We start from the raw sequence: 14,283 nt of genomic DNA, 5'->3' as shown, positions 1-14,283 counted from the left end.
TGATGAAAAGAGACATAAAAAGCAGGGAAAACCGCTACTTTTATCTTTTATCTTCTTTTCAACTATCTTGACCGATGTCAAATACGAGTTTCTATAAAAGATTTCACGATAGGTATCGCAAAACGCGAAGAATCATCGCAAATATATTTTCAACATTTTCGACGCTGTGAGCATTTTCACATAAATTTCGCTCACCGCATCTTTAAATTTCAAGATGAATTTATTCTTTCTTCCCTCATATCCTATCACTCTTTCATTCGCTCATAATCGATGAAATGGAAAGAATCATACGTATGATCATAATGTAACGTGCTTTCGTATTCGTAACATTCAGATAGTTAATAGTATCTAAAACGCCTGGCGCCGCGATTTAACACCTCGCGAGAGGGTTAATAACTCTTCGCGTACGTAAAGGTGCCAAGTGCGTAGAATCACAGTTACAGAGTGTGTCGGTTACGCAATCGCGTATCCGTCGTCTCGACGGCGAAGAACAAACGAGTCAGCTGGCCGTCCATTCATACCGCGCGAATGCGGGATACATCCGTTGCATAAACACACGTCGAATCAGACGCGTCGACGGCCGAACTTCCGCGTTATTTCAGTCATCGAGATAACATCTTCGCGAAATCGAACTTTTCGCGATAAGACGCGAGAGACGGGATCTCGAGAGAATGGGAACTCTTCCCTCTCGCGGGGACGGAACGGGAGGGGGTGGGGGGAGGGGAATCAGATATCTAAATATTACACATTCGGAGAAAAAGGTACAATGCGTCCGGAACGTTGATTAACGAGCTGTGTTGTAATTCTAATTAAATAGATAATGTACGGAGGAGAGAACTTATTCGGACGAAATTAGAACTTCGAAATTGTAACTCTGTTGATGAAAGGTAGTGAAATATTCGCGTTTATATTAAATTATGATCGTATTAGGCGTGTTAAACATATAAGATTCGTATTCATATGCAGTTCGTGATTCAGTTGAAGGTCTGTTAAGTATTCAAGCTACTGTATATTCAGGTAAGACTACCTCGAATAAACTTTGAGCAGTGAAAGCGGAAATCTGAGCTCGTACAGAGTTTCGCGCTGTCTAGGAAAATCACGAAACTCGGTTGTAGTTTCGACGGCGAGGGAGGAAGGGGATGGGGAGGGGAGGGGGGGGTTAGAATCGACTGTCAGGAGAATTCGCTGAAATTTCAATGGAAATCGGAGAAGTCGAGTGATATTCGCAAAAACACCACCGGCAGGGGAAGTGAGGGAAGTTCGCGCATATTTCCCCAAATGAAATTCCCGATACACGAATAAATAGGAAAGCGTTAGAAAAAGCGGTCGAAACGCGGCGTGCGGACCGACGCGAGCGTGCACACGGGTTGAAGTTTCGTCGGCGGCGGGACTACAAGAATATAATTATATATTTATCCTGGTCCGCGGGACTTGGAATTAAAAACTTGGAAATCTAAAACTTCAAATTAAAACTTCATTTTAAAACCTCCAATTAAAACTTTGAATTAAAACTGACAAGCGCGGGGAAGGGGGAGGGGAGGGAAGGAGAGGGAACGCACATCGGGGTGGGTTTTCTGTTTTCTTCGCCGGGGTAATAACTCGTGCGGTTAACTGCCGCAATCAGCAGTACGCGGAGAGGTCCCGCGGAGTTGACTCGCGTTGACTTATATATGGAGGGAACACGATGTTCCCGGCGAGCTCCCGTGACCCACTCTCTCTCTGTGTGTATCATTTACACACAGGCAGTCATTCACGTCGCGGTCGGGAAACGCGCGCAACGTTAATCCGGCGCGTAGCGGCAGGAGAACCGGGGACGTAAATGGCGTCAGCGGGCGGTCGAGTTTCTACGTTATTTCGGTCGTTACCCGCCTTGCGAATATAACGTCACCGACGACTGTTTGCACGACGCTACCCCAACCGTGTCTCCTGGAAGCCGCGAAATTCGCGAAGGAATTGGGTTGACTCGACCAAAGTTAGACCGCGCACGCGTCAGCTCGCTCCCGAATTAATAATGATAGCAAGTTAAATTAAGGTAAAGTTAATATTACATTTGAGAAGAGGAAGAGAGGAGGGAGGAAAGAGAAAGAGAGGGAGAGAAGCTAGCTCGTGAAGACAAGATCGACGTACACTCGTGAATCGACAGTTTTAACGTGCACCTGGGTCAAGTGCCAACATCCTTGAAGAACTTGCCGAAGAACTCCGGAACTCCGCAAGGACTTCGAGAATGTCTACTGAATCTTGGGAGGATTACAAAGAAAATACGAAAAAGACAGGATGACAAATATAAGATTGATGCGTAGGACTGATTATCTACGAATGATTTTATACGTAAAATTAATCATATTCGTAGGACCTACTCTTATATTTTTTATTTGATTTTTTTTACAGTACAAAAGACAAATAGAAAAGAGAAAGAGAAATGTTAATATTATAATATTATAATATTATAATATTATAATATTATAATATTTAAAATGTAATTTCACTGTGAAAAACTCGGAAGAAATATTATTGAAAAATTTACTAACTATTTAGTAACATTTTAAAAAATTGCCTTTATTTCCGCGCTTTATGCACCGCTTTGTGTAGTAATCTATAAATATATATGTCATATAAAAATTAAAATTTTATTTTACGAAAAAGGCAAAATCATTTTAGAAGATAACTATTTTCTATTTCTCGCTGTTCCCACGACCAGAAAAAACAATGTAATTTGGAAAAAAAACGCACAATTCGGTATATTATAAATACTATCGTAGATGTGGTACACAGTTTTAACCAGCGTTATTTCTCGAATTTTTCGTGGAGAGAACTCGGGGCTGTGGCATAATCGTCTTACACGCTACACGACTCCCATGGGCGTCGCTTTGAAGGCCGTAAACGGCCGAAAAAACGTTGAAAAAGACAGCGACCAGCCGCGAACAAAGCCGAATGCACACCGCACCGATATCTTTCCCCTCGTCCTAAACCTTAGCCGATGCAAATGCACGTGCCGCCGCTATTTTTTTTCCTCCTCTCTTTTTTTTTTTTTTTTTTTCCTACATCGCGCGGTGCACCTCCGCAAGCGCAAACTGTGTATCTTCTGGGCAGGTTAATTTTCAAACTACGTCGATGCACACCGTAGCCCGGGATGCATCCTTTGATGCACTTTGATCCTTGACGCTGAAATATCGCTGTGCAAAAAGGACGGACGGAACAGCAGTTTATCGATCGGACGACAAGGTTAATGTATCGCCGCTCTACACCCGTGTTTCCAGCAAAATATTTATGACATTCATTTTCGAGAAAGGAGAGCAAGCGTGCTCCTGTTACGTGTGTGTAAACGTGCGCGCGACACCACGCGCTCGCACGCGGATGTGCGCGTATAATTGAAAATACGCTGTTACGAATTCCCTTTAAACCAAATACCGTGCCCTCGATCGCGTTTGCTCTGTTTTTTTGTTTTCCGCGACGTCTGTTGTTGTCGAACGCGATAAACGCCAGTATCGTTCGCAAACAAACAGCTAAAATTAATTATTGGGAGGTACGGGGAATTATAAACAATCTGATTTATCCCACCCGTCATTATTGCGTTTGATCGCGTTATTGATTTCGCGTCAACATCCTGTTCCTAGGACATTTCTGCAAGCGCGTGTTACATCGGGCGTTACGCTGTTTCACCTGCTTTAGAAATTAATTTCATTTTTACTCGATCGAAAATTATAATCCACAGATACAGCATACAACAAGATAGACGTTCTTGTAATATAAACAAAAATATTATAATCTTTTTGGAAAAATTTTCATTTAAATGAATTTAGATAAGGACTACTTTTGCAATCAAAACTAAGAATCTCTTATATAAAGAATATAATATTGCTTGCTTACATACACGAATACTTATCTTGATTTCAAACTCATTTTTTTTCTATGTATTATATGTCATCATGCATATTAATAATATAATAATGTCACGAATGCAAAACTATCTTCATTAACAATGTATTTAAAAGAAATTATAATTCTTGTGAATGGTCATACAATTGAACACACAAAGTTTATTAAAATTGTAAAAATGTATGTATGTACCATTTGTTTGTAAAATTTTTTATTTTTTATTTTCCTTTTCAAGCTTTTCAATTGTCCTATATACAGAAAAAAATTAATCTGAAAAATTAATATAAATATTTTCATATATAAAAATATTATAATTTTCACATTTTAGATGATTTTTATATACAATTAATCAATACAATCAATCAATACAAATTCAATCAGATTAAGATTAAAATTTTCTCAAAAGATTGCAATATTCTTGCTTGTAAAAGTATCTATCTTGATTTAAGACTAATTTTTTCCTGTATATATATTATTTTTCCTTTATCATAATTTAATCGATATATTTTCGAATATATATATATATCAATGAAATAATATATATGAAACCCTGCAAAATTGAATAACAGAGCTATTCGTCTTCGATATTTCCGTCGAAGCCCGAAGATTAGCGATTTACAGACTACGAGATTATCTGACTATCAAATGGCATTTGGAAACACATGCGTCCAGACAATCACGCTAATCAATACAGATACACATTACGAAGGGTTCGGAGGTTTAACGCGGTTGGAAGACTGTCCGGTCCTCGAATAACGGCGAGGGTAATACGAGAAATCACAGCGGGGACAGGACGAAGCCAAAGAGCACCGCAATCGCAGAGGGAGGAGGGTAGTTAAGGCCTGATTTATTTGGCAATTTGGCGCGAGTTCCGCGGCTTTTCGAAAAGTTAGTGAATTCTTTCGGGTCACTTCTCAACTGGGACAGCCGCCAGACTATTGCGACGTTTCATCCGCTTATGGCACTTTGCGCGCTACTTGTTGTCACGAGCAGGAAAGAATTGGCGAATCGCAATCACCGTCGATGCACCAACGTACCACCATCCAAATTTTTTCTACATTGTTTTGAAAAAAAAAAAAAAAAAAAAAAACAAAAGAGACGAAATTATCTCCGGAAATTATATGTAGAAAATTCTTGTAACATAGATAAAGCGTTAAAGATCACCTCTGTCCTTTTCTCTCCTTTTCCTTTTGCTTCTTCTGCCATATTGCTTCTCCGATGGAGTAGCGAAATACGACGTCGCAATGCGCATCCGACCGATGCGATCGTCTCTCTCTCTCTCTCTCTCTCTCTCGTGACAAAAGATTATTAAATGTCACGGAGTTTTCTTACGGGTCGGAAAACTCGGGCAGGCAAGTAAACCACTCGCGGATCTTGTTATATATCACGACTGGAATTGGGTCGGCCTAGAGAGGAACGATCGTCGGTATGGGAATAGAGAGACCCGTGCGAATGCCGATGTGTATTTCATCGGCGATCCTTAATACGCGAATCCTTCATACTCGTCTATACAAATTGCTGCCTTTAAAAGAGAGAGAGAGAGAGAGAGAGAGAGAGAGAGAGAGAGAGAGAGGGAGAGAGAGAGAGAGACAGAGAAACTTCTCGAGTAATTCGACGTTGAAAAAAACTCGGCGGTAATCTTTGATTACAATTTCGCGTTTTAGCGAGAGATCATCTTTTACGTCCGGAAAAGTTAAAGTTAAACGAGTCAGCGTTGTGCAAATAAAAGCGAGAACTTTTTCACAGAGCGAGGATTCCTTCGAGCGAGGGAAGATACGCGGGAAGAAGATATATAAACGAAAGCGAGGACGTTTGCAAACGAGCGGATGACTTTTCAGAAATTAATCTACCGAAATCTGTCGAGGCGTGAAAGAAACGTGATTAAATTTTTTTCATGCAAAATTCGTAAGGATCGCTTGGCCAGCGATCCGCAGTTGAAGAAACCGAGCCAGAAGGGGGGGGGCTAAGGAAAGAAGAAACGGCGGATCAAAATCCCATACTTGGAACGACGCCACGTATTATCGATGATCGAGAGATCGGGCCGACGAAAGGAGCAGGGCAGACCGTGTCGGCCGGGTCTTCGGATCGCCGTCATAAATCGTCCGGCAAAAAAATTCGCTGAGACGAACGGTGCCGAAAAATGCCGACCGTGAAAGGGCGATCGCGCGAGAAATAATAATTCGGCAAAATCGCTATTAAACGCATTTTTACTTACAACCATTTCTCGCGGATTTATAGCTTAGGTAAGGCGAAATTTCAAATATCCTTTTTTCCTGTGAAAAATGATCAGCGTCAAGGCTGGATTTTATCCAGCCACAACTTCGGCCACTAAGTCGGTAAATTAATTTTTCCAAGAACGTTTCTTAATTAAGTAATTAAAGAAAAACGAGAAATCTCGCGTGTTATTCTTATCAACAAACCGGCTGTGTAAAATGCGCTTTCTCGCGTAAGAGAGAGCGATTCCGAGCGAGCGCGCTTCCTCGGAGCAAAACGCGTGACATTTTTCTTTCTTTCTTTCTTTCTCGTGCCTTGAAATAGCAGTGTAAAACGTAATAATCCCCATGGTCCTTTCTTCTCGCGACGCGCGGGATACAATCGCTCGCGCGAAACGACAGGGGCGACTGGCTCGTACGGCCGGATAACCGGATCGATAACCAATATCCAGAGAAACTGGATCGCATCGCGTGGAAGAAAGAGATCCCCCTTTTTGCATACAGGTGGGTATACCTGAGGCACCTTCTCGTTGCCTTATCCGCGCACGTACGATAATATAGGCGTGCATTAGCCGCACGGTGGATACACTTGCACCCCGTCATCATAATCCGATGCACGCGGCGCGCGTAGGCGTTTCCATTTTCGTAACTTTGCGTATATCGCACATGCTCTTCGTGAGCGAGCTCGAGTATCGCGGGGCGATTTTTAAAACTTGAGCGAACCGCCGAGCATCGCGCGGCGCGAAATTAATAGCGGAAAATACAGCCGCATACGGACGACAGTCTTACGCCGCGGTAGTGGTGGGAGATAACGACTCCCCCCCCCCCTCTCCCCGCTGGCAGATATTTAATTAGAGAAAGAGAGATCACGCGCGAGAATATAAATTTTACAAAAAAGATATACATAGTTAACCGACGACGGGTAACATCTCTTGCAATTTCGAATCGACACCACTCGCGCGGCGAGGCTCTCCGCTCTCGCGAGAACGAGTCAGAATTACCGGCAATAAATTAAAGGCGCGAGGAAGGAGGAGAAAAAGGAAGGGCAGTTTCGCGATAATTTCGAGGGAGGGCTCGAAAGAGACTGCACTTAAGGTCGTATTTTATGACGAAGGTGGTATAAGCGAGCGAGCATAACCGTGAGAATCTCGTTCGCTCTCGATTCTTTTTCCTCGTAGTCTCCCTTTTGTGCCTCCCTTCGCTCCCTTTCCTCCCATCTCCGACCTCGCGCGAGCGATGCTATATTCTGAATTCAGTCCGATGTACAGACCCAGAAAATTCTGGTCATATTCGCTCCAAACGGCTTCATACTCCGCCCTCCCCCCCTCCCCCCCCCCCTTCCGTGAACGAAATCCCTTAATACCGCGAACGAAGAGACTACTGATAATTTTTCTCTGATTTCTTGATAAAGCACGAATTGGTTCTCGATCACAGGGTAATTCGATAATCTCGTTTCTTTCGATTAGTGAACAGATCATTTGTACCAAACTGTAATAAAGACTTCGTAGAATATGACAGCATTGTAATGTCGATTTTCTTCACGAATAAATCTACGAATTTGGCAGATTGTTACTTACAACGAAAAAAATTATAATTCTTTAATTGTAAAATAAGAATCGAGATATAAGTATCATTTGCCATACGCTTGTGTACGGTTTCCCATATGAATCGCATACGATAATTGATATCGTTTTACAATGTTACATCCGCTGAAAACCCACTTTGTTGCGAAAATATTTCGAGTTGCAAAAAGATAATTTATTTTCAAAATAAAAAAAAAACAAGAGATTTTTTTTTCCGATAAAATTTTCCACAACCATTTCAATTTTATCTATACGGTCAGCGCGGTATTAATACGCGCACTTATAAAAACAATGTTTTGTTTTTTTTTAATTATACATCGAATAATGAAATATACAAGAGATTTTAACGGATAACGGAAAATTTGACGATAATTAAACCATCAAATTCCCGGACCTCACCGGAGGGCGATCCACCACATTTCCGCATGTCAGCAGCGAGACTGGCCCGCTCTCTCTCTCTCTTCTCTTACCCCCTTGAGCTGTGATTAACGAAATCACGACGCCGTTCATTAGGAAGATCCGGCGAAACTATTTCTCTGAGGTTTCGCGCACCCGGTGGCTGCACCGAGGATTTCATCGTGATGCAGTTTCGTGCTCACCCCTCCGGGCGACTGCAGCAGCAGCAGCAGCAGCGAAGGAACAAGGGCGGACAATGCACACGTAGTTTCGTGCTCTCCGATTCTGCGACCGCGGTTCCAAAGGGACTGTTTAAGTCCCGTCATTAAGCTCGTAAGCACGGTTCTAATGCCGGGACACAAAGACGGGGAACGTACAACAGAAACCGAAGCGGAGAGAGCAAGCTGACGGTAACAGCCCGAGGTTATGTTTCCGAAATCAGGAAACTGCATCGCGCACGTGCATAATTAGTTATATCGTCACTTACTGTGATCTTTTATTACAGGTTAAGATAAAGAGAGAGATGGAGATAACAAAAATTCTACATAAAGACGATAAAGATCTTAAACTAAAGGAAAAATATTCTTTTTTTCTGGTAATATCTTGAAAATTTGAAAACTCGAAAATTTTCATAGCTTCAATATATTATCGATGGCCAATTGATTTTAACTTATTATTATTATTAATTTTATCAATCAAGTGAGGAATTTTAATTAAGAAAATTATCTCTATGTGTTTGAGGTTATACCTAAAAAATTTTAAATTCATCCTTAAATATACGTTTATTTATTTTTTGTTGTAATTAATTTCAACTTTATTTCCGCTACTCACTTCATTCTGCACTATTGTCACTGCACTAAATCGAAATTTGCATTTTAATTACAGATAAAGTGTCAGTTTCTCTGTAAGATTGAAGAAAACAGTGGCGCGTTAATGGTAAATCGTGGTCGTTAGAAGCGTCGGTCGAGTCTGTTAACAATGCAACAACAATCGTTAACTCGAAATACGTGTTAGAAAGTAGGTTAACTGTGGTGGATACTGCAGATCGTGTATAAATACAGTCGACATTCCGGTGCATTCGCGTTTCCAGATAACCAAAACGATACACAATATCTGAAACGTTCCTAATTATAACGGCTATTTCTCCGAGCGCAGAATGTCGACCTTCCGATAAGAAAACCGTTTTACGCGCGGCTGATAAGACTCATCTCGGCGACGTTCCGCCCCGATAAAATTCCGGTAAACAGACGCAGGTCCAACCTGCGCCTTTTCGCTTAAGGTAATTAATCGTCGAACGTGCGTGCGTAAATTTAACAAATTGCTTTATTATTATTTCCCTGCTTTCGCAACGCGAGCCATTACGCTAAATTATCGAACGAGATAATCACGCGATTGTATTTGCCACATTAATGGGCCCATTAAGAAGATTCGATATTAAAACTATTTCCCGGTAAAATTTCACGACGGCCAAATGACTCAGAGCCGCCAAATTATCCCGCGGCGCAATTACCACGGGCTGGTTAGCTCCCTCTCTCCTCTCTCTCTCTCTCTCTCTCTCTCTCTCTCTCTCTCTCTCTCTCTCTCTCGATTAGGTCTCTGTTAGAATTCCGCCAAGTTCGGGCGAGCTAGGGCTCCGTTAGAGAAGTGGGTTACAACAAAGTTACTCTCAATTAAATCTGGCACGATTTTAGCGCGGGAGAGCCTCGGCTAAATTGAATTCTATGTTTGAACATTAGTCGTCTTATACGTGCTCTTAATTAACGCTTGTAGTCGATGTAACTTCCAGCGCGGGATAAAGAGACGTCCTAATGATGGGGCGCACGTTTAGAGTTATTAAATTTAAGCTACTCCAATTATATGAGATCCGGTCTAATAAATGCCAAAATAGAAGGAGGAGACGTTTCCATTCCCGAATAATATTTTACATCGTTACGTTAGAAAATTTCAGCAGAAAGAGAATATCACTCGCTGCCTTTGCTCCTCGCATATTTCATAAATGTCTTTAAAAAGTCATATTGACAATTTTTACGAATACGAAGTTATATTCAGTTTTTAAAAATCTTTCTTTGATAAAAAGTGCACCGTTCTCGAGTCGAAAAGTCTGAAAATATATACACCGATGGTACCGCGTTACCCCGAAAGTCACCCCTCCCTGTCGTCGTTGTTACGCGACGAGCGCACACGAAATCCTCGCCGGTGCCGCTCTTCCGACCACGCTCGCCTCGAAATGGTAGCTTTGTGGCGTGACTCGCGGCTGTAAATCAGTATCCACACCCTCCCCACGGTGCAACCGCCATCGTAATCCCTTCACCCCCCCGGAACGTTATAAATGCCATCGTACTTCCTATGCACGCCGCGTGCAATAACGTGACGTCGACGGACGGCGTCACGATACGCATTTCGCCGTCGTTATCCTGCATATTTGATCCCGAATTGAACGATCAGAGAGCGAATTTCCACTTGAAGCCCAAACGTTTCCCGATATGTTCCGATAAAATTATTATGTTTCTTGAAATTAATTAAGTAACGTTACACGAAGGTTCGATAATTCTTCGAAATGTCGAAAAGGAAGCAAATATTTGTGCATCGAATGCAGATAAGGAAAAAAAGATATCTTCTTTTTTATCTCTAAATTTTTTTAAGGAGATCCCATCTACTTTGTCGATCAAATACATTACTTTTTTTGACACATTAATTTTTTTTACAGATTTAACAATTTTTCCTAATTAAAAAAAAATCCCCTAACATTTATTAAACTGATTGATTTTGTTGATCGAAAACAGATAAAAGTTGAAAAATTCAGAAAATTTTCTTCATCCACTCTTAACTTTGTATGTCATCTAGACTCCTGTCAACTCGTAACAAAACTTGCTTTATATAAAAGTTCTACATAGTTTGTACTTACAAAATAGAGATAGTATAGTACATAAATTTTAGGAGAAAATAGTATACAGTTCATAGAATTTCATTAGACATAAACAACAAATATGAAAAATTCGTGCGTCAAAAAATTTAGACATGTATGCACAAATGTATATATATATATATATATATATATATATATATATATGTATATAAATATATATAGATGTGTGTATGTGGATACTTTCCTGTCGGAATCCCTTAGAATTCCCTTAAATGGAATAAAGAGAGATCTGAGAAGAAAAACACAAACGCAAGTAATTTTACGCTAAATTCCTTTCGAAGAATAATTTTCTCGTAAAGCGGACTTATTAGACAAATTTACACATATAAAAAATTGTGATACAATCAGACGTGTCGGAATTCACACGTAATTTTTCTCCGCGCCAATTTTTCTCACGCGTGACGGCTCGCGTTGCGACTCGCGATAAAGTGAAGCTTCGCAAAAGCGGAGTTCGCCGGCGTTCGCGACGTCACGTCAGGGGAAGTTTTCGAGTCGAGTAAATGCATTCTTGCGAATATGACGTCTTGCTCGGGCACGAAGCTCTCCCTGCGAAAGCGGATACGCGTCCGTGGCGTGCGCGCGGCCTCATCGTCGATTATATTTTTCTCCATTCTATTCCGCCGCGGTATTACGGGCGTTACGCTCCACTGTAATTTCTCTGTGCACCGCTTTATTTATGACCCAGACCGCGGCCGCCGACTGCACGACCTTAGCGCACGCAGAGGAGGAGGAGGAGGAGGGGAGGGAGGGAAAGGGAGAAAGAGTAAGAAACCGTTTCGCTGTCCCTGTCCAACGCCGGCAATAAAGATGTTACTTCTTCCGCCTAACAACAAATACTTATTCACATCCTGTTATATTTTTCATCTTACCGCCTAGCGCGCCTTTTTGCCACGTAACGTTTCCACCGGCGTCGTACGGGGAAATGAATCAGAAATGAATTTTCTGTCTTCCCGCTATATAATTCTGCTGTCTGTTAGCGACTGCAAGTATCGGAGAAACTCTATCGCGACATCGAGGATTATATATAAAATGATGTGTTAATTATATATCAATCTATGTATGTACACTCAAGCGGCTGAGTAAATAAAAATGTCTCATTTATAAGTAATTAATTTTACGGGGTAAAGAAAATATGAAAAAATTATTAAAAAAAATTATATTTTCAAAAATTCATCTTCATTATAAATAATCTGTTATTGACCACAACTTACGATTTTAAAAATCCCATAATCCTATCAGTTTCTCTCATAAAATTCGCTATCCTATTACGCGTTCAATATACATGTATAAATTTTACACAAAATCAAACAAAAAGATTTAAACTCCGGTATTCCGCCGATTATTTCAAACCGCTACTAATTTTAAAAAAAATGACATTTTTTAATCTGTAATTCGGAACTTTCAAACGCTCTACGTGCTCGCTTTCGGGTACGTAATCTCATCGTCGACTTTTAGATGCCCACGTTTGCAAAGAGAAAAAAAAAGAAGACACTCAAACTTTGACCTTAACTAACGTAACTTAACTTCATCCAGCGATTAAACCGTTGTCAGAGGCAGAGAGTAAAGCTCGTGTTAAGTATTAAAGCTCCTTTAAAATTATGATTCCTTCCTGTACTCTCTCTTTGTAAATAGCTCGACGAAACTCTCGTAATATAACCTCGCTTAAATTTCTACCCTCCATAGAAATTTCATTTTGACGAGCGCGAAACAAGGGTAAAGTACGGAAGTGCACGATATTATGCGCGACCACGGGATGCATTTCAATAAGGATTATATACCTATCCATCTAATCACGATAATCTTGCTTGACATTATTGAAAATTCTTGGCTATTTCATATTCACACAGAAGTGACTTATCAACATGGTTTATCTATTTAATCACGATGATTTAATATGCCTTTGTCGTCTGCATTTAATATATGAAAACGGCTTGTGCATTATACAAAAGATTTAATAATAATGCGTGCCTATTCCGAGAGAGAGAGAGAGAGAGAGAGATTTATTGATCAAAATAAGAAAGAGACTATGGGAGAAAAAGTGCCAGTCGTTATAACAAACTGGAATAAAAATCACATCAACCCAAAGTGCCAGTTGTTATAACAAACTGGAATAAAAATCACATCAACCCTTCGAGGGAATGTGTAATTTATAGAGGCGTGATACGAACGATGCTAATACAACTTTCAAACGATCTTCAAACTCATCAGGTATCGAATATTGTGCCAATATATCGGCCGATATCTCTACACCTTTCATAACGCAAGGATTGTTCGTCGTGTTCGTCCGAATAGGGACAGCGGATTCGTGTCTCTCCGTGCTAACGTGGCGAATGAGACGGACGAGATCGTGATCGACAAGCCGACATTGTCGCCACGCGGGCGAGAGGAGAGAAAAATGGAAAATCATCGTCACGCAAAGCACACCTTCCGTTTCGTTGACAATAGCCAGTCTCCGGACGTTCCTCTTTTTTTTTTTCCCTTCTACGTCGATACGCTGTGCGCGAAGATAAATCACGTTGATTATTACTGGCGGTGCGTTCAAAAAGATTTTCGGCGACGGTTTTCAAACTGCCCGCATTAGCTTACGAATGAACAAGATTTTCATCTTAGCGTCGTCGATAAAGTTAGAAAAAGATAAATTGGTATACAATATATTCTAATTCAATTTCGCGCGATATTAATGAGAGAAACTTTTATCTCTCTCTCTCTCTCTCTCTCTGTGTGTGTGTGTGTGTGTTTTGTTCGAAATATTTTACAAAATATTAATATTTTTCATGCACGTGACATCACACAAATTCATATATATATATATATATATATATATATAAATAATTAATATAAATGTTAATTATTTGTTGTTTTAGCTATTTGAAAAAAAACCGCAGAATTAAATATGATGATAAATTTATAATAGAGAAATTTAGAATAAGCAATATTTAAGTTAATAGAGTTTGATTTATATGTATATTTGTTTTATCTTACGTGTGACACTCAACGCGGCTAATATGATTGATTTTATCAACTCTCTCTCACTGTCATTATATATTCATTAAACATAATATCCGTATACATGGATACACGGAGAGTATTTCCGAAAATAAATGCTCGTTGCGCGTCAAAATAACCTATTACTCATTAATATTGCTCATTAATATCAAATTCAAAATTCAAAATATTGTTTCGATACAAAGACAGAAAGTGCCTTAAAGAGTCAAATCTACAATCGATATAATCTCTTTAGTCCTGCGTCTTCCATCGCGCAATGTCGGTCAAAGAAATTCGTTTACAT

The 14,283-nt window shown here is 40.3% G+C and overlaps 1 protein-coding gene across 1 annotated transcript in view; it reads right to left on the bottom strand.

Moving 5' to 3' along the window:
* Window positions 1-14,283, bottom strand: part of alpha-Man-IIb (alpha-Mannosidase class II b) — a 142,732-nt gene that overhangs the window by 97,319 nt on the left and 31,130 nt on the right. The window lies entirely within an intron of this gene.

Source organism: Pogonomyrmex barbatus, unplaced genomic scaffold (genome assembly GCF_055798465.1).
Source record: "Pogonomyrmex barbatus isolate J1 unplaced genomic scaffold, ASM5579846v1 scaffold14, whole genome shotgun sequence".
Lineage (NCBI taxonomy): Eukaryota > Metazoa > Arthropoda > Insecta > Hymenoptera > Formicidae > Pogonomyrmex > Pogonomyrmex barbatus.
This window is presented reverse-complemented; position numbering and strand designations above follow the sequence as displayed.